This window comes from Camelus dromedarius, chromosome 29 (assembly GCF_036321535.1).
Source record: "Camelus dromedarius isolate mCamDro1 chromosome 29, mCamDro1.pat, whole genome shotgun sequence".
NCBI classification, from domain to species: domain Eukaryota; kingdom Metazoa; phylum Chordata; class Mammalia; order Artiodactyla; family Camelidae; genus Camelus; species Camelus dromedarius.
In genome coordinates, this window is record NC_087464.1 from 11,251,597 (window position 1) to 11,279,289 (window position 27,693).

The 27,693-nt window shown below is 41.4% G+C and overlaps 1 long non-coding RNA gene across 1 annotated transcript in view; it reads right to left on the reverse strand.

Moving 5' to 3' along the window:
* Positions 1-1,009: 1,009 nt before the first annotated feature.
* Positions 1,010-27,693, reverse strand: part of LOC105085447 (uncharacterized) — a 189,698-nt gene continuing 163,014 nt past the window's right edge. Inside the window, exons 2-4 of the long non-coding RNA XR_836806.3 lie at positions 3,147-3,260; positions 1,730-1,811; positions 1,010-1,207 (exon numbers count right to left, since the gene is read on the reverse strand). This is a non-coding gene — a long non-coding RNA (uncharacterized LOC105085447). The remainder of the gene's footprint in view (positions 1,208-1,729; positions 1,812-3,146; positions 3,261-27,693) is intronic.

Consider the following 27,693-nt stretch of genomic DNA (forward strand, 5'->3'; position numbering starts at 1 on the left):
ATAACCTCGGCGCCAGGAAGGAACAGAGCAACATTTTACTAAATAGCATGTACAGCTCTGGCAGCACAATCAAAACTCAGGGCTGGAGATTCTGACATTTTGGTATATATGTTTCAAATAGCTTGTAATGTTTCAAATAGCAGAAACTTCAAGAACCTCCAGACCTTGTTCCAGCAGTTCAAAATAGAGAAGATCTTTGCTAAATAACCCTTCCCACTGGCTGTCTCATTCGCTCCTGGAAGGATCCTGATTAAAAGGAAGGGCTCTGAAAGAGGAGAAACAGAGTCCTAGTCATTGCTTCCTCCAGAGTTGTTGTGGAAATCCATTCAGATGCTGAGCATCTCTCCAAGTTCCTGGCCCAGGGTAACTATGTAACTGTTACCCTCCTTGCAAAGAGATCCTTGTACATCTTCTGTTGTTTTAACATAAAATAAACTCCAAAAATTATATTTCTGGGAGGTTCCTAAGGATACAGTTAATACATAGCAAACTCAAAAAAAAAAAAAACAAAACTATGCTAGTGGGTAGTGGGTATAGCTCAGTGGTAGAGTGCATGCTTAGTATGCGTGAGATCCTGGGTTCAATCTCAAGCACTTCCATTAAAATACATACATACATACATACATACATACATACATACATACATACATAACCAAACTTAATTACCTCCCACCTGCCCCCCCGCCCCCCCCCCAAATATTTTGCATTTTAGACATTTTAATTCTTACTACACTTGCTTTCAAAGAAATAGCTTTCAAGGGTATGGAGTATGCATATCCTAGATGCCAGTGAGTATCTTTATTTTTTTCCTCCCCATCATATTGCTAAATTTACCAGGACATTTGCATACCCACAAAAACTTAAGCTAAAAAATAGAAGTCACAGTTAAACTGAATGAAGATAACAGGAAACATCATGTCAATGAAAGTCTAATTTACATGCTGTTCTGTGTGGCATTCCGACGAATAGGAGAACAATGGATGTAATAGGAAGATTAGACCAGGATTGAATTTCACATGGATCATTTGATATTCTACCTGTGCTGTGAGCAAGTCATGTTGCATTAGATCAAATCCTGATTTCATTCCATTGCCGAATATCCCATTGTCGCATCCTCACCTTTTGCCTCTTCATTACAGGGATGTAATCACAGGATGAACCCCTGAGAGCGTGTTGTTCAACTGCCCGTGGGTGCCTCTTTCACAATCTGCCATTGTTACAAGACATTCTGGTTAATAAGCAGATAATGGGATATGCAAATTGCTTGCACCTGATGAGGAAGGAAAAGTGTGCGTTCTCACCTTTGCATAAATACTAGCTGACTTCTTTGGGACCACGGAAGCATCTCAGTCTGGGTGATTTATGGAGTGTTCTGCCCAGGCAGAAAGAACCATCCCTTTGCTTTGGGGAAATGTAGGTAATGAAATTGTTTTCTTGCAATTTACAGAACGTGGAGTATGGGTAACACAGGAAGGTGAGAGGACAGGGGGATCTTTTTTAATGGGGGTTCATTAAACCATAAAATAAAATGAGCCCCACATTGCAAAAATGTTTCAATCAGCCCCAGAAGAGTTATAAAATACGAGGCCAAAGTCTGAACAGCCTCAAGGATGCTCCCAAGAGGTCAGACTGATACAGAAACTCATCAGAGGCAGAACTATGGTGATTCAGACTTGGTACCAAAGAGAATATGAAGGTGATTTAGTCATTTTCAACCATCAGCAGTTACCTGAGGTTCTGTATTAGCCTTCTTTGAGACAATGCTCCACTGGACATGGCATCATGATTAACCAGCCTGTCAATCCAGTGCTCTGAAATAGAAAAGAGAACATGCGGTTTGTAGAAAAAAGATGCGGGTTTGATGGGCAACCTCTGACATGTCTCTGGCTTCAGTTTTCTCATCTACAAATAGAAATAATAACTGTATAGCCTCGTCATAGGATTGTTGTTAAGGTTCAAAAGTTGGGATAATTATGGGAACTCTGTCTGGTTAGGGTCCTGCTTTATCCTTTATCATTTTGCTATATGTGGCTCACACCTTCTTAAGAGGTCTTTTATTAAACATTACTCAGATTATCCTAATTTGAATGTCCTGTCTGTGTCCTACTGGGAGCCTCAGTAACGCACACTCCGAAATATTTCATGGGCTAAAACATGTAATAGTTCTAATTTAAAATAATAAAAAGAATTCCAAAGCCAGTTATCAAATTTTCCATTTTCAATTCCTCATTTATAATTACTTCATTACAGTTAAATGAAGTAACCATGAAAATGGGGGAAAAAAATCCTACAGGCCAAAAAGAATTTGTATGTAGGGAAATAAAATCAGGTGAATCACTTCCACTTTCATCTGGGCTTCTCCTTAGCAGTCTGGATGCTAAAAACCTATGAGTAAGCAAACAAGGCATGCACACCTGGATATAGGTTGCCTGTTATCAAACACTGTCCTGAAACAGTCCTATAAGAATCAGGCTGGGACCATCTATCTTTGTGCAGAACTTTTGGACATAGACACCCCAACTTCTTGTTATTTTTTATGTTTGTAGAAGGGAGAGAAGGAAGAAAAAGATGGAGGAAAGGAGGGAGGAAGGGAGGAAGGAAAGTAAGTAAGAAGGAAGGAAGGAAAGAAGGGGAAGGGAGGAAATATATTTATTGAAATGATATTAGACTGCTCAAGGAATCAAAAATGATCAGTGTATCCTTTTCCTCTGTTTGATGTCACCAGTAAACAAACAGACTTGACAATTTTTATTAGCACCATATTCTTCTTAAAGAAATAGAGAAGATTCTTTAACCCAAGCTACATGGCTTGTTTTAGCCAAATAGCAACAGCAGGCTTAATGGGCATAAAAGAGAAAGTTGAAAGCTGAATGACCGGGAAAGGGATCTTGGCCCAAGGTACAGGAGAATTGCTCAGTTCTAACTAAGCTCTCCATTTTGCATACTTGAAAGACAAGTCAATGAACTGAATAACCCTTTAACTCTTTCTTCCAATTTTTTTTAAATTTTATTTTTATTGAGGCAAACTTGGTTTATAACATCTCGTGTACAATATTGTATTTCGACAGTTCTCACTCAAGCCCTGGAGAGTGAGACAACAGCAGACAGTGCTGCCGGGTAAGGTGCATCTCCTTGAAGCTGCCTACCTCCACTACTCGGATGGCATCTGGAATACCCCAAGTACCCCATGCTGAGCTCCTATCCTTGTGGGGCAATCCTTCTCAGAGACATCCTCACAAGTTTCAATGAAAGCAACAGAACTGCAATAGAGCATAATAAAACATACATTTAGAAATATACTGCGGTAAATGAAACATTAGTAAATATAAAGAGAGACATAAAGAGAATAAATCGTATGGTCTTTTTTTTTTTTTTTGCAGAGCCAGCATTGAAATGGGCATGAAAATCCCTGTGGAATTCGAAGAATATCCCTTTGCATGTAAGATTTCATGGGAACATTCTCACAGTTGTTAGGGTTCTATCCAGATTATGAACTAGCTAATACATTACATTTTTTAAAAAGAAAGAAAGGAGCGCCACCGTCCCTGGGTTCAGTTGATTGCTGCCATTTGCAGAGGCGGCCACAGCTGCAGGATGCAAAAGCCAAGAGGAGGGTTAGTCCAACAGCAATGCTATTCCCAGGGTTCTGCATTTGCTTGTTCCGTCAGCTGCTGTGTTATCTCCCTCAGACAGGGACATAAATAAATGTTGCCTTAGACAGGAACTGCAGCATCAAATATAAAAGCTGAGTATTTGAAATTAATTGTTTTCTGGCAAGATTCCATTAAAAAAAGAAAAAAAGACATGCTTTCAGTTAAAGTGCTTCCGTGTAAAGCCAATTAAGCCAAAGAAGCAACAACTGGGTTGAGGTCAATAAAGGATGTTGGCTATTGTTCAGCGGTGAGACAGGCTACGCTGGTCACCATCTGTGGAAGCAAGTTAGGATGCTGTTCTCAGTAAAGGTTGTCAGGACCTGCTGGAAGCAAGAAAACGAACGGAAGGAAATCAGACCTTTGGACAACCTGCCCTTTCTTCTAGTTCTGTCTTCTTTATTCATCAGTTACCTCCACTCTTACCAAGTCCAATTCTTGGGGCATTTGATAAATAGATACACCTTGGTGTGTGATATCTCTGGGTGTATTCTGCCCAGGGGTAGCTACCACTAAGCCATATTTGATTATAACAGCTCAACTGAAATATAATTGCATAGCATAAAATTCATTTTTTTAAAATGTGCAATTCAATCCTTTGTAACATCACCGTGTTTTAGAACATTTCCACCCACCCCAAAATATTCCTCATGCCCATTTACAGTTGGTCAATCCCCGTTCCCACCCCCAGCACCAAGTAACCGCTAACGTACTTCCTATATAATAATAGATAATATATAGTATTTTATGAAATTTGGGTATTTCATACGAATGGAATCATGCTGGGAAGGAAGGTAACTAATGCATATCCAGTATGCTAGGTGAAGGCAAGTCAAACTTATAAAAGGGTTCTCCTCTCTTTTCTCCTAGAATTGTAATGGATTTTATTTCTCACACTTTAATATTTGATCCCTTAAAAATTTATCCAAAGTTTCAACTTTTCATTTTTCCAGATGGTGACTCAACAGTTTTAATTCCATTTTTTAAAAAGCCCATATTTTTCTGCTGGTTTGAAATGCTACTGGTATTGAATTGTTAATTCCTATGAGTTTTTGTTTTCAGTTTCACACTTGACTCTATTTTGTCCTGGTCCACCTATCACTTCATGTGCTATTACCACACCTTTAAAATTGTTTTCACATCTGAGAGTCTTCACTGTTTGCTTTTCTTTTTTCAAAAAAAAATTTCTTGCCAGTTTCATTTGCCTATTTTTTTTTCCCAACACACTTTATCTTTGATGGGAAAGACTTTTATAACTCCAAGTCAAAATGCAAAACTATTAAAAAAAAGTGATACCTATGTCTGTATGATAGTAAGTTCTTTTGGAAGACAAACTAAAAGAAGCAAAAATCTATAAACAGAGTCAAAAGAGAAATGAGAAACTGGAGAATAAATGTTTGCAACTCATATCATAGACAATGGATTAATCTCCCTAATGTATGAAAAGTTCCTAGGAACAAAAAGACCAACAGCTCACAAGAACTGGGCAAAATGTATGAGTAATTCACAGAAGAGGGCTGTTTATACCCCACTGTTCAATAACCTCACACACAGTCTCGCTCTGTTCTTTCTCTCTTAGCTGGAAGGGGCCCTAATGATGAGAGTAGCAAACAAACTCAACACACTTTGGGGCAACACTTCTTTTCCCAAAATTAAAGCTGAGCTTGGGAGGATATACCACAAAAGGGAAGGAAAAAGGGAAATTTCTGTATTCAAAAGGCTCTTAGTAGCCAGTGACGCCTACATACAAAGACACCAGAGAAATCCACTAATCACATGAAGTGTGCATCGTGTCTCAAAATGGGGAATTAGGAAAGAGGAGTTACAGACTGACTAGGGGACAGTTGTTAATGAAGAGCTGGGCGGGGATGCATCAGAACTTATCAACTGGGTAAATGGCTGAAACAGGCAGTGTTCTTATCTTTGGACCCACAGGGGTTCACGCAGTTACTGGTAAAGCAGTATGTTTATGGTTTCATCTCAGAACATACCCATCTGAAGGAGCTGGTGTTTGAACAGCTTGAGTTTTGATAGTTTTGTCGCATGTCATGGTATCTGTTTTGCAAGTTACAGAACAGGATTACGAGCTGTGATTTTTCTGGCTTCATTTCTCATGGTTTGGATGGCCCTTCGACACCCACCATAACTAATCCATTAGATATGTATGATAGTACTCGTTTCATAGATGGGGAAACTGATCCACTACGATTTTAAGTATTTTCTCTAAATTCTCACAGTTACTAAGTGGCAGGCTGAGTTTCAAAATCGTTTGTCTGTCTAGCTCCAAAGCCTAGGCTTTGAACAGCTACTCCATATGTCTCTAAAGCAGGACATCTTTAGTTGGTGTATATGAACTATCAGGATGATTCACAACCCCTGCATATCATATGCAAAATTTTGAATACATATTTGGTGGGGAGAGGGGTGAGAATATATGTACCCATCTGATTCTCAATAAGTAGCTGAACCAACAAAAGAAGTCAAATGTCTTTGCCCTGGAGTAACCATCTCCCTAAACTTAAGACAGCTCAGTCCCATGTTAGAATGGGGAGAGGACCTCTATTTATTTTAAAAACAAAACAGGCAGAGTGACCACTTTTAGAGCCATTACATGAGTTGGTTTCTCATTTGTAGCTTCTCTGGAATTAAAATAAAGAGCTAAAAGGAAGAAGACCATGACCTTGGATTGAGAACCCTTTAAAAAAGAGAGTCCATGGGTTCTGTGTAGCCAGTGCAATTGCCTTGGGAAAGTCATGCAGTTTTTCTGAAAGTCATCGAGTGTCTCTAGCTGTCTGAATCAAGTCTATGTATTCCAGGCAGAGCCAAAAGGAAAGTGATTTCAAAAAGATAACTCTATTCCTTGTGTGGTTCATGTAAATTTGAAATAAAAATTACACTTTCAACTACTCAGTCATAAAAAAGAATAAAATAATGCTATTTGCAGCAACATGGATGGACCCAAGATTGTCATTCTAAGTGAAGTAAGCCAGAAAGAGAAAGAAAAATACCATACGATATCACTCATATGTGGAATCTCAAAAAAAAAAAAAAAAAAAGAAAGAAAAAAAAAAGAGGACACTAATGAACTCATCTACAAAACAGAAACAGACTCACAGTCATAGTAAACAATCTCATGGTTACCAGGGGAAAGGGGGTGGGAAGGGCTAAATTTGGGTGTATGAGATTTGCAAATGTTAGCCAGCTATTCATAAAAATAGATTTTTAAAAATTTCTTCTGTATAGCACACGGAACTATATTCAGTATCTTGTGCTAACCTTTAATGAAAAGAATATGAAAACAAATATATGTATGTATATGCATGACTGGGACATTGTGCTGTACCCCAGAAACTGACACATAGTAACTGAATATACTTCAATAAAATAAAATAAAATAAAATGAGAAAAAATTTTTAATTCATAGCATAATAGGTAAGTTTGTTTTCCCAAGAACAGGAAAACTTGCTTTAACTCATTTATTCATGTGACTGGGTTTTTAAGCACAAATAGTGAAGGAGTTTGGAAATTAACAAAAGAAGAGATTATAGCTCGTGGAGGAAAAAAAAAGTCCTTTGTGAGGTTCTCCCTTATGGCTTGTTGCAAACTATGCTCTCCAAAATAGAGTGAATAAAACTTCCCGAGGAGAAAGATTATAAGCTAACAGTAACAGGAAAAATCTCCCTACAGTCACAAGGATTTAGCAACAGATTTTGAAAGGAAACGAGACAAAACAACCAGGCAGCTCACAAGACACAACCAAAGCAAATCATCTCTAGTTCGTAGAACTTGACGATTCCCTCTGTTTTTGAAAGTTTCACGTCAGGCTTTATTTTGGGGGGTGGGGGTGAGTATGGGGGGCATGCTTATCACTATTGCAGCCAACCTGCAGCTGTTACGCACATTTCAGAATAAACGTTGATTTATAATAATGTATTGTTTGTCACAGAAGACAAGGGGGAAATTGAACTCTTTCCATCCATCTGGAGATGGTGAGCAGCTGGTTCAAATCAAGGATTTGGCATATTTTATTTCCTAAGTCCCTCACCAGCTCAACACACCAACCCCGCCATAGCTGTTACCCTGGAATGTGTGTTGGTGTCAGTTGTCCAGCCTTCCCTATGATTCTTCAGCCATCTGGCCGGAGGTTTGTCCTCACTTTTGGAAGTTTTGCCTCCTGTGAAACAGGTGTCTGGGAATTCAAGAGAGGGGACTCTGTGCCACACTAGGGCCGAGATTCTTCAACAGTCAGACTCTGAAATTAACCATAACCAGACTGCATGCATGCCCAGAGTCAAATTATTCACATTACAAGGGAAGCACAACAGCAATTTCGTGGCTGAAAACGATTGCCTAGACCAGGCCCCATGGCAAAACCATTAAAACTGATAGGAAACAAACAAACAAAAAGGCAAGCACAAGTGTGTTCTGTATGCCTCTGGATATCCAGCTGGTGAAGGTGACATCCAGATTATAAACCCCTGAGAAACACTGAAACATCTTCATTGGAAGCTCTCTCTGAGAGTCAAAAGACCAACTAGTAACTTCAGAAATGTGCAAATATGTATCAAATGAGAGCATCCTAAATTTTGTCAGAGGAAAGTTACTTAACTTGGACATCTCTGTGGCCCCAAAGCTTTATTACAAACAGACAATTTATTTTATAGTAATGTCACATATATACTTAAATAATAATTCCCTTAGATACACTAGCCAAAAAAAAAAAAAAATAAAACCAGCAAATCTGGATATAAGAATTAGTGGTCAGCTTGTTTCTTCACCATCAAAATTATTACACTGTTAATCCATAAATTCTAAGTGTTCAGAGTCTCAGAGGCATGTCTTCACGGTCATTATGGGCTTCTGGGTTTGCTTGTTTGTAACCCTAAGCTTAACCCTGAGTTGTCAGTGCCCGGGGTCTTCCCCCCGATCCCTCCCCTCCCACTGCAACTTCTTCCTCTGGAGCAAGTACTGCTGAGCTAAGCCAGGCCTACGGATGCCCGGCATGGTCAACATGGTGCATGATCTGAGGCCAGCTTCCGCCTAAACTACCTCCTCCTCCAGGTTTCTGTTACTATTTCTGCTTTGTCTGCTTCTGTACTTTTAAATGACAAAACCCACAGAATTATAGGGCACTATAAGTAATTATGAATCATAGCCTCAGAGACCATGATCAACACAAATACAACCAGACTTTGTATTTCTTTTTTTTTTTTAATTTTTCTTAAGGGGTGGGGGTAATTAGGTTTATTTACTATTTATTTATTTATTTCTAACAGAAGTACTGGGGATTGAAGCCAGGACTTCGTGCATGATAAGCATGCTCTCTACCACTGAGCTAGCCCCTCCCCCAAGACTTGGTATTTCTGAGGAGCATTATTAAACTATCATTCTAAGACTAGCTTACCAACGTCCATCAAGTTCAAAACAAAGTCAAAATGAAATCTTGGTGCGTCATCCAGGACTCAGCAAACCAAAAACAGACCAGGCCTAACAAGGCCTGAAACTCAGCTTCGACTGGATCCTGGTTGTCTGATACCCTAACTGTCTGACAGAAAGATATTAAGTCCTTTGTATAGGAAGATAGTATCACCCAAGCCCTCTAAAACAGTTCATAAGCAATGTCCAGCATTCAATCAAAAATTACTAAGCATGACAGGTACAGGGACAAGTGACCAAAAACAGACAACGGAAATGAACTCGGATGGCAGGATTGCGCAGAAGAGGGCATCTGTTGAAAAGGAAGGAAGACATGTCAAGGTGAGTTAACAGACATAAAATGTAGACAAATGGACAGGTCAAAAAAAACAGACAAAGCTGCAAAAGTATGGGATGATTAAGACAAGAAAGCAAAAGGTAGAAAGGGATGAAGGAGAAGCTGAAGTGGGCGGAAGACTTCCTTCTGCCATTTCTATAAGCACCTTAATATCTTGGTCCTACTTGTTGCAGTTCTCTTGGTTCAAATTTTTCACATCGTGAATCACCTTATGCATAGATCTATTCATACCTGGGCAAGTATTTTTGTAGGATAAATTCTTAGAAGTGAATTGCTGGGAAAAAAGAGCAAGAGCACTTAGAAATTTAATAGATAAAGTTGACGTCTGTCCAAATAGCTTGCACCAGGTCAGTCCCCACAAGCAGCGAAAGTGCCCGTTTTCTGTATCCTCAACAGTGCTCCATATTGTTCTTCTTATTTTCCATTCTTATTATTTTATTTTATTTTTAGTATGTTTTTATTGAAGTACAGTCAGTTTACAATGTTGTGTCAAACATTTTGCTAATAAAATAAGCACTCTTACACTAAGTTCAATTTGTTTAATTATTAGCAGGGTTGAACCGTTTTTTTTCAGCTATTAATTGGCCACTTGTATTCCGTCAACTGTGAATTATATGCTCGTGGGTTTTGCTTTATTTTTTAATTCAGCTGTTTCTCTTTTTCTTATCAATCTACAGGAATTCGTTATTCTGAATATTAATCTTCGTCTGTGCTTTTTGTTGCTGGTAAAAATACCCCAGCCATTTGCTTATCTTTTATTTATGATGTTTTCCATCAAGCAAATGTTTTGAGCTTCTGTGTAGTAAAATGTATTTTTGGTTTGGAAACCTGATTTTTTACATTTTTCTTAGGAAAGCCTTTCACACTTAAAATTATTTAAAGCAAAAAATTATTTTTTTTCTTCTAGAATTGCTATTGTTGTTTGTTTGCTTGCTTATTTTTTTAAAGATTATATTGAAGGGGATCTAGATTATTTTTGCCTGTGGTGTGTGGTACTTTTTTCTGATAAATACCCGATTGCCCCAAAATATTTATATCAATCCATTATTTTTCCTTCTGAGGAAAAATGCTATTGTTCTTATACAACAAAGTCCCAAAGGCATATGGGTTATTTCAAGTTCCCACTGCAAGGCCTTTGAGCAATTTGAAAACGTACAGAAATTCAGTGGAATAAAACTACATATAGTAATTATTTTATTTTTATTGAAATATAGTTAATTTACAATATTATATTGGTTTCAGGCATACAACAGAGGGATTCAATTTTTTAATAGCTTATACTCCATTTAAAATTATTACAAAATAATGGCTTTATTTCCCTGTGGTGTGCCATTGTCCTTGGTGCTTATTTAAGCAATTACTTTATTCCACAACATTATTAAAACCAAAAAATAATATAAGTGCTTCATCTCCTGGGATTGTTTTTTCCTCTGACTAAATAAATTAAGCACCCCTGGAACAGCATAGACTAGCCACAGAAAAGGCAGATTTATGATTCGGCTGTAGCATCTCGGCTACTTCAGCACCCCCACCCCAGATTGAACCAGCAACAGAGGAGCATGTAAACAGATATTTGAACGGCTATCGAAATCCTTGTGTTGGATTTAGTATGGCCAGAGAGACATCTCTCACTCGGGGGCCTGGGGACCACATCTCATTGGCTGAAGAGGCATATTTGAGAGTTGAAGCCTCACCTTCTGGGTTTGTGGGTACTTGGTGAGGTTGTCCTGCTTGACACAACTTTTAAAAATGGGAACTAAGCCAGTCCTTTCAGATTCAGCATTTCTAGATAGAAAACTGAGCTGGCTGGGTTGGGTCAAGTCTATGTCATCTCAGGCAGGGGATTCTTTGACAGACACAGATCCATGCACCATTGAAAATGCATCCCTTGGAAAAGCAAAAACTGACCTCTAGTCAGGACATGTGCGATCTGCAGGGGTTAGGGAAACAGAGAAGGTAAATTCGTTTCTTTCTTTACCACCTACTGAGTCAGTCTTAAAAAGAGTCCCGGATTAACCTTATGGCCAACAGAGGGCTTTTATGTTACAGGATAAACATGTGCTTGTTCAGGTTGTAGCATGTTCAGGATATCCTCCCAGTTCAGGGAACTCGGCCAGGGAGGATTTGCCACTTCCTGGTGACTCAGGGGACCACACCAGCACAGCTGGACTGGTGACAGCATCCTTGCACCCAGGGGAGGGCAGGACCACGTGCAAGGGTGTTCGGGGCTGGGGGGTTCAAACCCTGTCCAACTGCAGTAGGGTTTCACTCGGCACCAGGGAAGATGTCAGAGCCAATTCAGGAGCTTAGAAACATTCTCCTCCTGCATTCAGGTCAGTCCAGCCAGCGGAGCACACAGGTGTCAACGTGTGGGGTGAGTGTATACGTGGGATGTGAGAAGTGCAAAAACATTACCCGTGATGACTTTGACTCTCCTTTACTCCCACATCCAGCCACGAGCTTCCTTGGCATTGGTGTTGTTCTAGCCACACATCCGACAGCCTAGTTCACGGCCAGCGCTGTCCGGTATGGAAGCCACACAGGGGTACCCAAACTTAAACGTAAGTGCATTAGAATCAAATGGAATTTAAAACTCTATTCCCCGGTCACACTGGCCACATTTCAGCTACTTAATAGATGCAGGTGGCCCGTCGCTACCATAGCCAGCAACACAGACAGAGAACAGTTCCATCATTGCAGAAGGCTCGGTGGCACATCACTGTCCTGACATGAGTCCTTATATGTTGTTCTGCAGGGTAGGCCATGACTTTAAGGAGCATCTAGCCCAGTAGGGAGACACACAGTAAGCAAGTATTCTCTCAAATAAATCAGCAGTGACAGTTTGTGATAATGCTGCTAAGGAGAGGTTCTGGATGCCCGGAGAGAGTGTGGTGTGAGGTCTGACTCGTGTAGAACGACTCAGACATGGCTTTGATGTTTAAGAGGAGTCCTAAAATCTGAAAATGAATATATGCATGTACATGCATGACTGAAGCATTATGCTGTACACCAGAAATTGACACAACTTTGTAAACTGACTAAACTTCAATTTAAAGAAATGGAAAAAGGAAGTCTATAGGTTTCATCATCCATCAATTACATGGAAACTCTTCAGTCTCTAATGTCTCTTCATTCCTTTTAAAATCACTTTATCAAGTAATTTTAGTACCTTCTAGACATGAAGGTAAGAACAAGAGGAAAAGAGGAGGCCCGAGGAATCTGTGGAAGACTGGTTTCCCACTAGAAGGCGTGACTCCGCGGCATGGTGTGGAGTGGGGCGGGGATAACGTGTGAAATGTACAGACAGAAGTGGAGAGAGCAATGGGGGATAAGACCAACAGGCCTCCGGGATCTCCTGCCTCTGCTTTATGTTTTCCAACCCAAATAGATTCTGCCCTCCGATTCATCCTGCACCCTGATCCATCCCCAGGCTCCCCATCAAAATCAGGCTTTCCCCAAGATAATTCAGACTAGAAAAAATTAAAACTTTTAATTCCTAAAATTTATATCAACACCACCCTCCTTTGCACATTGAGTGGAGATAGTCGGGCTTAGTTTGTTGATTTCCCCCTGGCTGAGGAAGGGAGGCAAAGGGCAGGTGGCACTCGTGCCGGCCAATCTCGGAGGACGCAGAGAGGGAACCACAGACTCGGCAGTGACATGGAGGAATGAAAGGGGCAGGACAAAGGAGACCAAACGCAAGTGAAATTAATTTAGCAGAATATTTGTAACGTGGCCCTAAAATTGGGCTGAGCTGGCAGAGTTTTCATCAGAATATTATTTATGGAATTATTTTACGACTTACATATTTCCTCCTTAAACAGATGTTTCAAGAACAAAATTGTCAGGGAAAGCCAGCATTTACAACACAACTTCCAAATAATACACTAATTTGCCTACTTGAAAGAATAAATATAAGGGTGGAACTGAATGTCTAATTTTAATAAACAAACAGCTCAAGTTGGAAAACAGGTACTACCGAATGTCTCTTTCCAAAGCTGTGGAATGAAAAACGAAATTTAAGCTAGCTATTCTAATGATAGAAACAAAGAAATGATTAAAGGGGGATTCTTAAAATAATCCAAACTTTGTTTTAATCATTAACTTTGGAGAGATTTACACAAAGAATTATTGAGAGAGAAAAGTAAGAAGCAGAGAAAAAGGAAAAAAAAAAGAAGCAAGAAGAATATACAATGTTCCTTTTTCAAAAAGCATTGAGAAAACCCTTACATAAATATGGAGGAAAATTATAAAAAAATGGGTACCATTTCAGGATAATATGTAAAATAGAATTCCATTTTGGTAAAATTAAACAAATGGAAGTCCCATATTTGTGTGCATTTGTGTCACTGACTTATGAGATACTCGTTTCTTTTCTATTGCATTTCACAAACTGTATCTTTGTTACCTGTATATACTTGGTCTTTTCCATGAGAACAAGTCTCTTCCCTCAGGAATAAATTCCTGGGAATTTATTCCCAGGACCCAGCTACAATCTCTGGTAAGCATTAGGCATGGGATGGATTGTTGTTGCATAAATGTTGCCAGCTAGACCAAAGAGTGTGGTGGAGGAAGGATGGGTGGGAAGAAGCCGATGAGACCAGGGTGAGGTCAGAGGACTCTGACCAGGAATGTTGGCTGTGAGATGCCATCACTAGTCACGTGGTCCATGAAGTCTCTTTCCCAGATTTGGATTCTGCACCAAAAATGGAACCAGCTAACTTTCGGGGCTCAGTGCGAAATGAAATTTCAGAGCCCCTGGTTTAAAAATTAAGAAGTTCAAGATGGCAACCTCAGAGCGTTAAACCAAGTGTGGGTTCCCGTGTTCATTGCGCTATTGCACCCTCATGACGCCAGCCCTGACTGCAGGCAGTCAAGTCTCCCCGACCGATGTTAAGCAGAAGCAAGCTGATTAGATTTAAGAATGTCTTTAAGGAAGATCAGAGCAGATTCATTGTAGACAATTTTTATCATCAGTTCCGGGGAAGACAACTGCACAGTCGTGAAAAAGCAGAGGGGCCCGAACAAACCAGGGCCAGTAGGGTTGGCGAGGAGCAGAAGGGTCCAAGAAAAGGATAGGAACCACTATCCTGACTTCACTGACAGCGGGGACTGGGGAAGAGAGCTGAAGAAAATGGGTAGAACAGCAAGAAAAATTGGAAAATCTGCCTCTGGCAACCAGGTACGTGCAGCTGGAAGCAGAGCCAGCCCACCAGGCCCTCCAGCATGCTCTTCGGAATGATAGTAAGACATGGAAAGTGACAGCATGGGTGTTGCCTTGAAAGAGGACAGATAATATGCTAATGAGCTCAGAGGAGGCAAACATCATTTCCTTCTAAGGACCTGGGACGAGGCTGGGAATCGTCCCATGGCAAAACTGGTACTTGTGAGGCATCTCAAAATATTGCTCATTTTTATATAAAGAATGGTAGGGAAGAGAGTTTAGGAGGACAGTAGAGTCAGGTGCCGGGGGGGTTCAGGGTATGTGGCAGGAACTTACGGTGTCACAGGACTCCATCAGTCAGGTGAGCCCTGCATACAGGTGATGGGAGGGGCTGGGGGGGTGAACAACAGGAATCAGGGTGACCTCCCAAGGTTACAACGAAAATAATGACAAACAGCAGCAAACTAGACAATAATGCCACCAGACTCCTTGTGTAGGGTTTTGTCCAACAGCTTGCCTTCTCCTCCAGAACCCCTCTGCTGTCTAGACTGTGTTAATAACCAATGGAATAATCAACATGGCAAATTCAACAGACTGTGGGATAGAGGCCGGGCGTCAAGACCACTGAGGATCTGAATGGTAAACACCCAAATGTTTGGAAGTGATCTGGGCTCCAAGGTGAACTTGTTCAGAGCAACAACATGCTTCTGGCAAAGACTTGCCTCCCGATTTTTTTTTTTTTTATCAAGGCAAATCACTGGGCCAAATCGAGCGCACAAGTGCTCACAAATCCACGGAAGGATTTTTTTTTTTCCTTCAGGTTATGCCTGAATGCCCGGTATTGTCATGAGAAAGTGCTTGTTGGAACATTTGCTTCTTTGTCATTGATGAGCAGCTGTGGATGACAGGAACATAAGCCTCAGAAGTTTTTGTCCCTTAGCGCTTTCAGTCCGTTCTGGTTTAAGATGATTACATAGCTATTTTATATAACAAGGGCCAGTCGCATGGGAGAGACAAATGGTTTTATTTCTCAAACCAGCTTCATCAAGGATTACTCAAAGCATCGTCTCATCCATCTTTGCACAATTTTACTCCCATTATAGCTTGGAAATGGGAAGTCATTTTTCACAAGGCTGATCTCTAGTTAGCAATGGAACTGATAACTTTGGTGCAACCTGCAAAGCTGGACATCCATATTCCCTGACCCTTCTGGCCTGAGCTGCCTTGTAAGGTTCCATTTATTATAGCAACTCCATGGACAGCCTGGCCCCACCATTCTGGGGGCCTTTGCCACGGGATCCCAGACCCCAAACAGGAAATGTTCCAGGAGACCACTTCCCAAAGGAGCCACAAAACCACTATGCTTGAGAGAATACCATGTAATACATCATCCAAACATTTTAAATCATCTCCTGGAACACTTTTAAAAGTTGAGGAAGGTTTTATTAATAATTACATTGTCAATAGATATAAATCAAACCTAAATAAAAAAAAACCACGGGGCATATGTTTACTGTAACTTTTATCAGTGAGATTTTAAAGGGAAGCCAGCAAACCTTTCCTCCTGGGACAAGCCCTTGGCATTGTACATGGATACATGTTCACCAAAGGCACAAATAAAACACGTCAGTCAATTGACAGCTGAATCTTATGTTGGCTCTTTCATATGTTTGAATCAGTGGACTCTCAAAGATAGTCCTGGATGTTCAGAAAATACTGGATTCTTTTGTTTTTTTTAACTTAAAGTCAAGTTCAGAAAATACTGGATTCTTTTTTTTTTTAACTTAAAGTCACTTAAATCCCAGGACTAAAGAAATTACTATAGCAAGTAAATTGGTTGCACTTGGGCTCACTCCATTTACCATGCCTGGAATTAATAAATATTTATTGAATAAATAAATGAGGTGCTAAATTAATTTCATCAAAAACTGATCTGGTTGCCTCTGGTGTTCTCACAACATTGTATTGAAGAATGAATTGGCTGGGACATTGTGTGTACACCAGAGATTGACCCACTGTAATTGGCTGCACTTCAATTAAAAAAAAAAAAAGAATGAATTGGTAATAATATTTATTACAAACAATTCAATGTAGCAAAAAGGGAAGAGAACGACCGTTTCAGCACTCACTTCATTCCAAGCAGTATTCGAGGCCCTTTATATGAGCTATTTGAATCCTCAAAACAATCCCATTAAAGAAATACTGTTATCCCCATTTTACAATGAAGAAAAAAAGGTTCGGGTCAGTAATGTAGCTACACAGAGCAAACACAAGACGATCCAAACCCATAGCTGTCTGACTCCACCACCCAACACTTTTCCTTTTCTTTTGTGGATAATTACAACTTTCCATGGGTCACCCAAAGGAAAACTCCCAGCACTAATAGAAATTTTTAAATATTACAAAGTAGGTAAATAAATTAAAGTTTTAGAAAGAAGAAAAAAATTAACATAAAATCATATAGGCATAGCACAGAGAACTATATTCAATATCTTATAGTAACCTATAAAGAAAGAAAATGAAGACGAAGAATGAGAACAATTATGTGCTTGTGTATGTGTGACTGAAACATTATGCTGTACACCGGAAGGTGACATAACATTTTAAACTGGCTCTACTGCAATGAAAAAAAAAAGATTTCTTTTTAATCATGTATGTAAATACATAAAACAGAAAACAACATTCTCATTACATTAGGGTCTTAAAATGTATGCACCTCACTATTACCCGTCATCTTCATCAGAAAGCACTGATTAAAGGTGAGTTGTCAGATGCTTTGCTGACAACTCCTGGTCCCATTTTTCTGAGAGTGTCATCTGCTCAGTATCAGATCAATGAGAAAGAAATCATTTCTACAGCTCAAGAAATCTACTAACAAGTGAGTGATTGAGATGAGAGGCCGTTTAAGGAGAACCAGAATTAAAATGGTCTCAACAGTGTCCTGGGGGATTTCTACAAAATCTTTTAATAAAAGCAGCTGAAATTTCATCCTGGCTCACAAGCTTTCACTATGTGTCCCAAGTACTTCAATCTCTTTTTTTTTTTTCTTTTACTATTTAGGGCCAAATATCAAGAGTCTTGAAAATACTGGGAAGATTGTTTGCTTTTCATTTTGTTCTGTTCTCAGGTTCCTTTTGCAAATGTGCTTTGGGCTCAACATTCTTTAAACACGTTTCTTTGCCGTTAGTTATCAAAGTGAGCGCTGCCCTGCGACAGTGTGTAGCCCCAAATGCCACTAGATCATTAAGATTTGAGGCCGGTTGCTGACTTGGAAGTTCTCCTGAGTCAAAAGTCATCACTGCCTTTTGCTTCTGTACTGCAGATTCGCGGAAGTGGGGGCAGCTGATGATCTGTGGTCAGTTAAGCCTGCTCCCAGCATCCCTCCCCGCAGAAAACCAGCCACCCTTGAAGCCCATCCCGATGTCCCCAAAGTGTCCATCTGCCAAGGTCAGTGTTGTACCAGCAACATTCTTTGCACATGAAGTCTTATGGGCACCCTTCTAGGGTATGAGCTGGCCCATAGCCACCGACTTTCTACAGATCATGCAGCAAATGGGAAACGAAGTGCAAATTGGAGCCCAGAGTCCTAATTTCAATCCTAGTTCTATCTTTTAGTGGTAATTAGTATCACAATTTACTGGGAAGTTTATTTAGATTTATGGAGCTCCTGTTTACTTGTTTTCTAAAATGGGCTGTTTATATATAAACTGTAGAAACACGAGCCAGAAAAAGGGCATCGCTTTTAATACAAAACCCTCACTGCAGACATTTCTATTTTGTGTGGCTGGCAGCCTAACCCTTTGAGGTGCTTAGAAAAATGCTTCAGTTTGAAGTCTTGATGAGTCATTGGGGTTGATAAAGACGATGCCTCTTGGACAGAGTCTGAATGGATGGAGACACTCAAAGACTCAGATTTCTATGCCCCAGAACATATGAGGAATGTTTAGATTCTGCAGGTAACTCCCGATCAGGGAGCAGGGTTTTAGAAACAGAGAGAAAAGAGGGCTGGAGGGAGGATCAGTGAGGGGTACCCCAAAGTTGTATGAGAGGCAGTGTTACAGAAGCTTAAGCACATGGTTCTGCACAAAGATGGTGAGGAATGGGAGGTGAGTGAGGCAATGGGGGCTGGAATTCTGTTCAAGCCAAGCCAGTCCTATGCCTGGGATGAAGGTAGCCCGGGATGAAGGTGCCTTATCCTTCAGGCAAAAGCACCGAAGGCGGCCGCAGCCCTGGGTGGGGGTCTACAGAGAGATACAGCCCAAATGGCGATTCCCCATCAAATGAAATGTCACGTTTGAAGGTACTTCATGCCCTGTTCTGTCCCCCTCACACACACCTCCCCGCTGTGTACTCCTCATCCTCCCAGTAAATGCCACTCCCCCTAGACTTTGTGTTAGCGGGGTCGTGGGGGGTTTTGAGAGGGTAGTTGGTGACTACCAAGGGGTGGAGCAGCGTGGGGAAAAGAAGGCAGCCCAGGGAATGAGGAGTCGTTGCTGTGCTGCAGGATCAAAAAAAGAAAGAAAAGGAGAAATAGCTGGAGTGAAAAACAGGTCATATCAGAGCTGGGAGTGATGAGTTAGGAGAAGTCACCACCACCACGACAACACACATAGCCCCGTGCAGTGAGAGGTGCAGCCAGCTTGAGGATATGAAGATGGGGGGGCGGGGCATGAGGACATCTGGGGGACACTCCTGAGAATGGCAGCAAGAATTAAGTGAGTTAAAGTGCGTGAAGCCTCTGACCCGGGGCCTTCTCCCTATGTCAGACCTCTCCCTGTCTCCTACCTCTTCTCTTGTTCCTTGCTTTGCTCGCTCTGAGGGCGTCCTGGCCACCCCCCTTTTCTGGGCTCTGAGGAGTAAAAGCGTTCACCTAGCTGGACCTGCTCCCAGGAAGATGATCCCTGTTAATGACTCCAGCACCCAAGCCCTGCCTGGCTGGGAAACCAATTAATTTTGGATTTTCCAATCATCTACTGGGCTTTTGTCCTCTTCTTGGAGAAGTTTTAAAGGCAGATTTACTTACTCTGCTCTCAGAGACACCGTGGATTACTTTGGGTTCATAAAATCTTATTTGTTTTATAAAATTTCCAGGAAAAGAATTCTATAGTTTAAGTAAGGTTATTAAAGATGTAGGAATAACTAGCCGTTGTATGGCTCCTCACAGTTTGCAATAAGCTTTCCCATTCTTTAATCCTACCTAATTTTGTTTGATTCTGCCTACCTGACCTTCTTTAATTCTTACCACAAACCCACTGGTGTCAGAAATACTGTTAACGGGGCTCAAATCCCAGGTCCTTGCAAACAGTTTTATTCCACTACAATGGAGGAGCTGTCTTTTCTCAGATAGGCCCACTCTTAGACTGTACCCATTAATGTCTCCAACTTAATGGGAAAACTGGAATAATGGAATGGAATCAGAAGCTAAAATATAGAATAAAAGCAAAAAAAAATTAAAAAACCAGGAAGCAAGAGGCCACTTTGCACTTGAAGTTTGTCCATTTGCCGCCACAACCCCATTTGTAGGCGGATCACCCTTCTCTCCGCTTCCATCTCCGTCATCCTCATGTGTCCAGTGACCCTCGGGCAGTCGACATAGGAGAGTATCCTTGAGCCTAGGTTGTTGGTGTGAAATAGCAAGACCAGAATTCTGAGAAAGTGTTCCTCCTGGTAAACACCCCAAGAAAACGAACCAGAGGCTTCTTTTTTCCAGTGAAAGGCTTTATCTCCAAGCCTTTTCTGTCTTCTAGAGCTGTGAGTTCACATTCACACATTCATGCTGTGAAACCCACAGCGGTTCCGATAGGTATCCACTATACCCAGTACAGGCTTAAGATCTGCACTGTGAAACCCTCAGGAGGCAGGAGGCCCTTTCATGTTCTCAGAGAGCTTCAGATCTGGTTGGCATCGGAAGGCAAGCAATGAAACATGTCCCAGCTGTGCAGAAATCAATGAACTCGTCTAGATGGCAGAAGGAATGCCAGAAGGTGGTTCAGTAGCATCTCATCTGGCTGAACCGCTAGGGAGAAGTTACAAATTATATGTGCCTGATGCCACTTAAGGAGACACAGTTACTGTCTTTGAAACAATTGTTTCTTCAGCAAGGGAAAATGAAAAGTCAGTTGCCTGGCTCCCCGTGCAGCCGTGGACGCCTTCTTGACCGTGGCCCATTAGTTCCAGCATGCTTGGGCCTGGCTTTGCCTTTTCATCTAAGACAGGAGAGTACCAAGGAAAATGTTGATGGGCAGGTTACAAGATACTACTTGCTAGGGTCATTCCATCCTCTGCCCAAACATCCAAAGAAATTAATCTCATCTGAAAGGACTTGAAGATTCTAGGATGCTTGGATGAGCTGGTAATGATGGCAGTTGGGTAAACACAAAAATACTCTCAAATCATTTTTTCTTAAGAAGCTCTTTCATCATCTGAGTTAATCAAAAGGCAGGTAAATGGTAATCTGGGCAAATATGCTGTCATTTTAGGCAAAGCAAACGATGAATATGAAAATGGAAAATACTTGCTGTGCAAAGAATAGTTAGGGAAGCGGGCAGAGAGAAGGAAGGGGCAAAAGCAGGGGAAGAGAAAGATTAAGTGTGACAAATATATCAAGATTTATTTGTTCCCCTAAACCTGTCCCCCTTTCCACCCCCAAGCACGCTCGGGTGACCATCAGGATGTGTGAGTGACTATGCGTGTGTCTGGGTGTATCTGTGTAAGTCTGTGTGTGTGTGTGTGTGTGGCATGTATATGGGGGGAGGGGGAACTGTGAGAGTGTGTAAGGTGAAGGGGTAGGAGGAAGTGTGCATGGGTGTGCAGGTTGTGTATCTACAATGGATGTGTATGAGGGTACTTGAGTAAGGGGTGTGGGGCCATGGATGCGGACAGAGATTAGAAAAGAGAGCATGTATGAAGGTGTGTAGGTGGTATGTGTAGACTATGGACGGGGTTCTGTTTGTTAGGGGGGTAAGTGTAGGTGTGTGTGCATCAGGTGGGAAGTGTGGGTGTGGAGCCGTGCGTATGCATCCGGAGTAAATGTCCCAGCTCAGGGTGTGTGCCTAGGGACTGTGTGTGGATCTTGTGTATAAAAGCAAACTGGTGTGTCTGTGCAATCAAAGTGATGTTTGGGACCCTCTGAAAAGCAAACCAAGCCTTTCTGTTGCCTCAGCTGCCCTGCCATGACTGTCCTCTCCCAGAGATGCCCTGTTCTCAGCTTTCAATCCCCTGCTTCTGAATCCAAACTGCACTTGGAAATCCACACCTCCGTCTCCTTTGCTATGACTGATGCTACTGCAGACTTTCATTTGCCCACTGAACTGATTTGGGAAAAATACCTCTGGACCAGAATTTCTGCTGAGAAGTCATCTTCATCATCATCACCATCACCATCACCGTCATCATCTTCCTCCTCCTTGTCATCATCATCCTCCTCACCATCATCACCACCACCACCATCATCATTCCCATGTGTTGCACTGTCTTCAGCCTTTACTATGTATCATCATCTCAAGATAATGATACATTATCCTTTTTGGAAGGGTAATTCTCCAGCATAAAATACAGCTGGATTTACTCATGAATCCATGCTAGTCAAAAGAAAACTGTCTGAAACGCTAGGTTGAGGAGTGGTAGAGGCTTTTAAATTAACATACAACCTCTGTTTCTTGTCCAAAGCCTCAGTCTGAAGGCTTTCTTTGGATCTTCTTGTCTATTTCTACCCTGACATGAAAATTCTTTGAATACAGCTTCAGTGTATACATTCCTTCGACCACCTCCCTAAGATACAAAATTAGTAAGCTGTAATATTTCTTGGAAGGTTATAGAGATACGTATTACTTTTGTTGGTGGTGTCAGTATGTGAATAGACTTGCTGCAATGCTGCCTATGGTCATAACAAAGCCGTGCATCCATTTTCCTGAGTGGAACCCCACAGAGAGCAGTTTGTGACAACATTTATCTCAAGGACATTTTCACTGGCCTCCCCATTTCCATTTCATAAACATCCATTCCCAGGAAAGCGAAACAGGAATTTCTCCAGGACAACGAAAAAGCAGCAGCAGGGTAATTTGCCGGCAAAGCTACTGCAAGTGTGCCAGACCTCTGATACTGCAGGCAGAGCTCAGTCCATTTAGAGCAGGGGAATGGACGGCATCCCAGTCTCACCTGGTGTTTTCTCCCAGAAAGGGAGAAAGGGAAATGTAGCTTCTGTCTGTGTGGTGCAATTTTCTCTGACAGTCATGGAAGGAAAAGTTGGGAGGTTGTTCAAATACACAGAGGATTCAGTCCTTGCTTTTATGACCCAGTGAGTTCTGTATCCTTCGGCATGAGGAATTGGAGTGATAAATATTCTCAAAACTTGCATCTCAATCCATTCAAGTCTCTACTGGACAGAAGGAAGAACAGCTCCAATGCCCCGAGGCAAAGAAACACAGCATCTTATGTGTCTGCTAGCCTGAGTCTTTCCAAAACCCGGAGGGTTGCACAGCTATCCCAGAGACCCGGATGGCAGGTCACGCCCACATCTCTCCTGGCATTGCCCTCAAGCCATGTCCAGGGAGAGCAGATGCCACATCATTACTAAAACTGGGCTCATCCCCACCATAGGACTGGGACGAAGAACATTCTAACTCAGTTGAGAAGATAAGATCATTTGATTATAATGTCGGGCAACCGGTTGACAGGCTGGAATGCTCTTTTTCCCTTTGTGGAATTGTTTCAAAGACAGCTTTAGACACCACAGAGTAACAAGAATTAGCTCATCTGTGAATGTGGGTACACCCAAAAATGTAGACACAAAATGTAGCAGAGCCATGCTTCAGTGCCGTCCATCCATTCATTCATCCACACGGCAAGCTTTTGCGGAGAGCCTGCAGGAGCCATGTGCAGGTCCTAGAGCTAGGCGTCCCGAGATGATCATTCAAGAAGTTCAAAGTCTCCAGCCAATTCAACCAACCATTATTAGAGAGGTCAGTGCTTTAAAGACAGCTAAAGTACCAGGGTGGAGGGGCACTGGGCAGAGCCTGGGTGAGGACAATGAGGACCAGAGAGATGAAGTTCCCTTGAACTCACGACACTTGAGCTGAGCCATGAACGACAAGCAGGAGCTGTCCAGGCAGATGGGGGTAATTCGCCATCTGCAGGTTAAGTAGGTCCAGAATATTCCCTCACAGGATCGCCAGAGGGAGCTGGGGCTGGGGCACGAGAGGCCAAGTATTTCACACAGGAATCAATGAGAATCCCAGGAAAAGAACCAACCTCCCGAAGTTGCTCTGTAGAACTCAGTAAATGCCACATCTCACACTCACATGCACACACAGTGCCCTCTTCCTAGAGAGCAGAGAGGACACTGTGGGAAAAGTGAGGTGGGACTGCAGTCTGCTCTGTGGTCTGTTGATGCCAGTGCTGTGGGTGTACAGCTGCATAATTTATAATAGGTTTTCCTGGGAAACAAAATCGCCTAAAGACTGTGAAATCTTGCCTTGCATTGCCTTGCAAGGGATTAGGCAGCATCCTGTTGACAAGGGCATAAATCTCTCCAGTTCCACATGTTGCATCTGTCGTTACACTAGCTGCCCTGTGCCAGCAAGAGTCCTAAGGAGGCACGAACGGACTTCAGATTTAGTGTGGATGACATTGCTTGCAATAGCAAACTGCAACACAGAGCACAGAAACCCAGAAATCACATGGGGCTGCAGTGCCCGCCCTTCAGGACTAGTTATCGAGACTTTTACTCATAGTGACCATATCATATGGGTACATGCTAATGCTTTAGAACATGGCAACCTTCTCTGCTCCTGCATCCAACTAAACCCTTTCCACCCATCAAAGATCAACTCTAGTCCTCCATGTCTTAGATGTCTTTAATTTCCTTTTTCCCTAAGTTCTTACAACAAAGGAAGTGTGCCATGCACAATGTATCCTTAACTCATATTCTTTTTATTGTTGTTGCCTATAACGTGTGTGACCTTGACCTCCCAAATAGATTTTAAGTCCCCCTGAGAAAAAACTCTACCTTCCGAGGCACCAGTGTCTTTCACACTGTGATCGAGGGTTATTTGTCTCCCCTGATTTCTATCTGCCTATTGGATTTCCCCAGGTGGCCAGTCTACAAGAACCAGAACCTCAATATATCTCAAGTTGAGATCATCTCTCTACCAAAATAAAGTCCTCTTGTTGACTGCCTCTATTTCTCTTAAGCTCTGACTTTTCCTTGTGTTAACCTGGCCAGCAACCATTGATGACATTATTAATTCTTTTTTTCCTCTCCCTTCCCATCTCTCACCTTCATTCTCTCCTTTCCATGATTAATGCCATTGCCCTGGTTCTGACTCTTATCATTTCTCATCAAGGCAACTGGAGAACTCCCATCTGACCTCCCTTTAGCCTTTCTCTTCCAAATCCAGGCACCCATACAACTCAGTCAGGTTAAACTGCCTGCAACATCACATGTCTGGTGTCCGCCCTATGGCCTTCCACTGCCCACTTCATAAAGTACATAGATTTCTTTATCTACTATTCCAAGTCCTCTACAATCTGACAATTCTGTTCCATCTATTTGTTTGTCTGAGTTGATTCTAAATCTGACATCATATCTCTTTGCTCGGTCACACTAGTTTCTTCTCAGTTAATTAAGATAAGTTACTGCAAAAGCTTAGAGAATAGCAAAAGTGCCTGTGGTACAGGCACTAAATGAGATTAGAAAAACGGACATCTGAAACGGCCATTTAATCTCGAAGGTATACTACAAGAGAAATGTCTTTGAACCCCAAGTGATATTACACAGATGTCTATGTGGGATAATAGGTGGGGTAAAGAATGTAGAAATGACTAAAATTAGTGGAATGGTTTTCACAGAGAGCCAGCTCTTTGACTTTGGATCTGATTTTTCTTTTCCTGAAGCATATGAGACTAAGGCAACTTGAGAAGAATGGAAAGAAAGAGGAATTTAGAATCAGAAATCTGAATTGTGGAGACTCTGAGCAGGGGTTTACCCTCCTTGTGCACTGGTCCTCACCTATGAAGTACAGATAGTGACACTGACCTTAACAGTAGTTGTATGGGTTAAAGGAGACAACATGCAAAATCCTTTATCAATTGCAAAGTGTTCAAGTGATCATTTGTATGATCCATTTGTGCAAACTTCGTTGCAGTTTTCAACAAGGATCCAGTGGCATTTGTGATTGGAATCCTAATACCAAGATCTGCTCCACACCCTAGACAATGATGTTAGTCTTCATGCAGAGAGCAGACGAGTGAGAAAAAGACAAGGTGAGAGTCCACTGAAAGTGGACAGACTCTCCAGCAGCACTCAGTGTGGGAAGCAGCAAGCTGGCCAGCCTTCCATCCTTTCCCTCCTGAAGTCAGAACTAAGGCCAGCAGAGACTCGTCTTCCTTCAACACACCCAGCACTGGTGGGCATATCAGCCTTGTTGGGTCTGTTTTGATCCTTCCCTGGTCCAAATTCATGTCTGCCTTGCTTTCTCATTTCACATCTGACTGCTTTTCTGAATGATTTGATTGGTAAATTATTCAGTAAAGCAACCATAAATTATTCTATTTCATCAGTTTTACAACTACTGAAGGAAGCTGTTCAAAGCATTTTTTCTTGGCTCTTGCTTGCTGTGTACTTGGAGCAGTCCGCCACCGGGCATGACTTTGCGATGAGTTGTACATGCAGGAAGCTGGAGATCCGTTCAGCTTCAGCCAGTTACCAGTGTGACATGAACATCTAATCAAAAGGCCATGTGTGCTGTGTTTGCCCTGGATGATAAACACATACCAGGTGTGTGACCTTGAGCAACTTATTTAACCTTTCTTTGCCTCAGGTTCCTTATCTGTAATATAAGGACAACAATAGTACCTATCTCATAGGAATATTAAGAGGATTAAATGAATAAATACTTATAAAGCACTTAAAATAGTGCTTGGAACATGGTAAGAGCTATATATGGGCTCGCTAAATAAAAAAACACATTATTATTATTTGTAGGGGAAATCATGTAGGAATCCAGAATAACAAACTTTTAAATGAAGCCGAACATATATAAAATGTGTATTGTAAAACAATATTCCAAGGTTGGTTGTGTCTGAAAGAGTCACCATACATTTGTTAAAACCCATAGAACTTTACAGCACAAATAGTAAACCATAATGTATGCAAATTCGTAAAATTATTTAGGAGGTCAGGGGATCCCAGGATGCAATGCAGATTGCAACAAATGAATCTAACTGTAGTACAGAAATACAAAACAACTGCACTGAAGAGGGTGGGAGAAAAAGGTCATGATCTAAATAACCTTGGAAATGAACGAAATCCACAAGACTAAAGGCAAAAATAACTATAGACAAACATGTATTCTAGAGTTGTTTTCTATGGGGGTAGGTGCTAATAATTCTGATCCTGCTCTACATGTATACTGGATTAGGACAATTAAATAAGTGGATGGTGGATGCAGGGCTGAGTTTCTCACTGTTGAGTGACACGTGATGGATAAGCAAGGGGAGGAGACTTGAGTGAGTCATGTGAAAACAAGTTATAGTTGGAGACATCAGTATGAACTCATATTTAGCTTAATAGAGATACAGATGATTACATATTAGCTGTGTGTGTGTATACCCACATGTATTTCCTTGTTCTGACAACTGAGAGGGCCTGAAGGAGCATTATCTTAGTAACAAGCACACCAAGTGCCAATATCTTGGTTTTTAATGATACTCTTAATAAAAGAACCAAGGATCCTTGGAGAAATAACTGATTCTAAGACAAGGGCAGTAAACTCTCAATAAAATCTGGAGCATCCTGAAGTGCCAAAAAGGAAGAAAGTGGTTTTTAAAAAAAGAGAGAGAGAGAGGGAACTAGTATGTCAAAAGGACACAGAAGCCAACTGAGCATTGTCAGAGGCCAGAGCTGAAACAACTTCATTTGAGCAACTAAATAAATCAAGTAGGCTTGGTTTATAACCCAAAGTATAAAATAAATATTTATGAGTTCATACTGATATAAATCAATGGTCAAATAAATAACTAAAGATGGGGAAAGGAGATAATCTCCCCTGAAAAGAATTGCAGATAGTTTATGTAGATGGCCCACCCTCAGGAAAACGTACAACTTT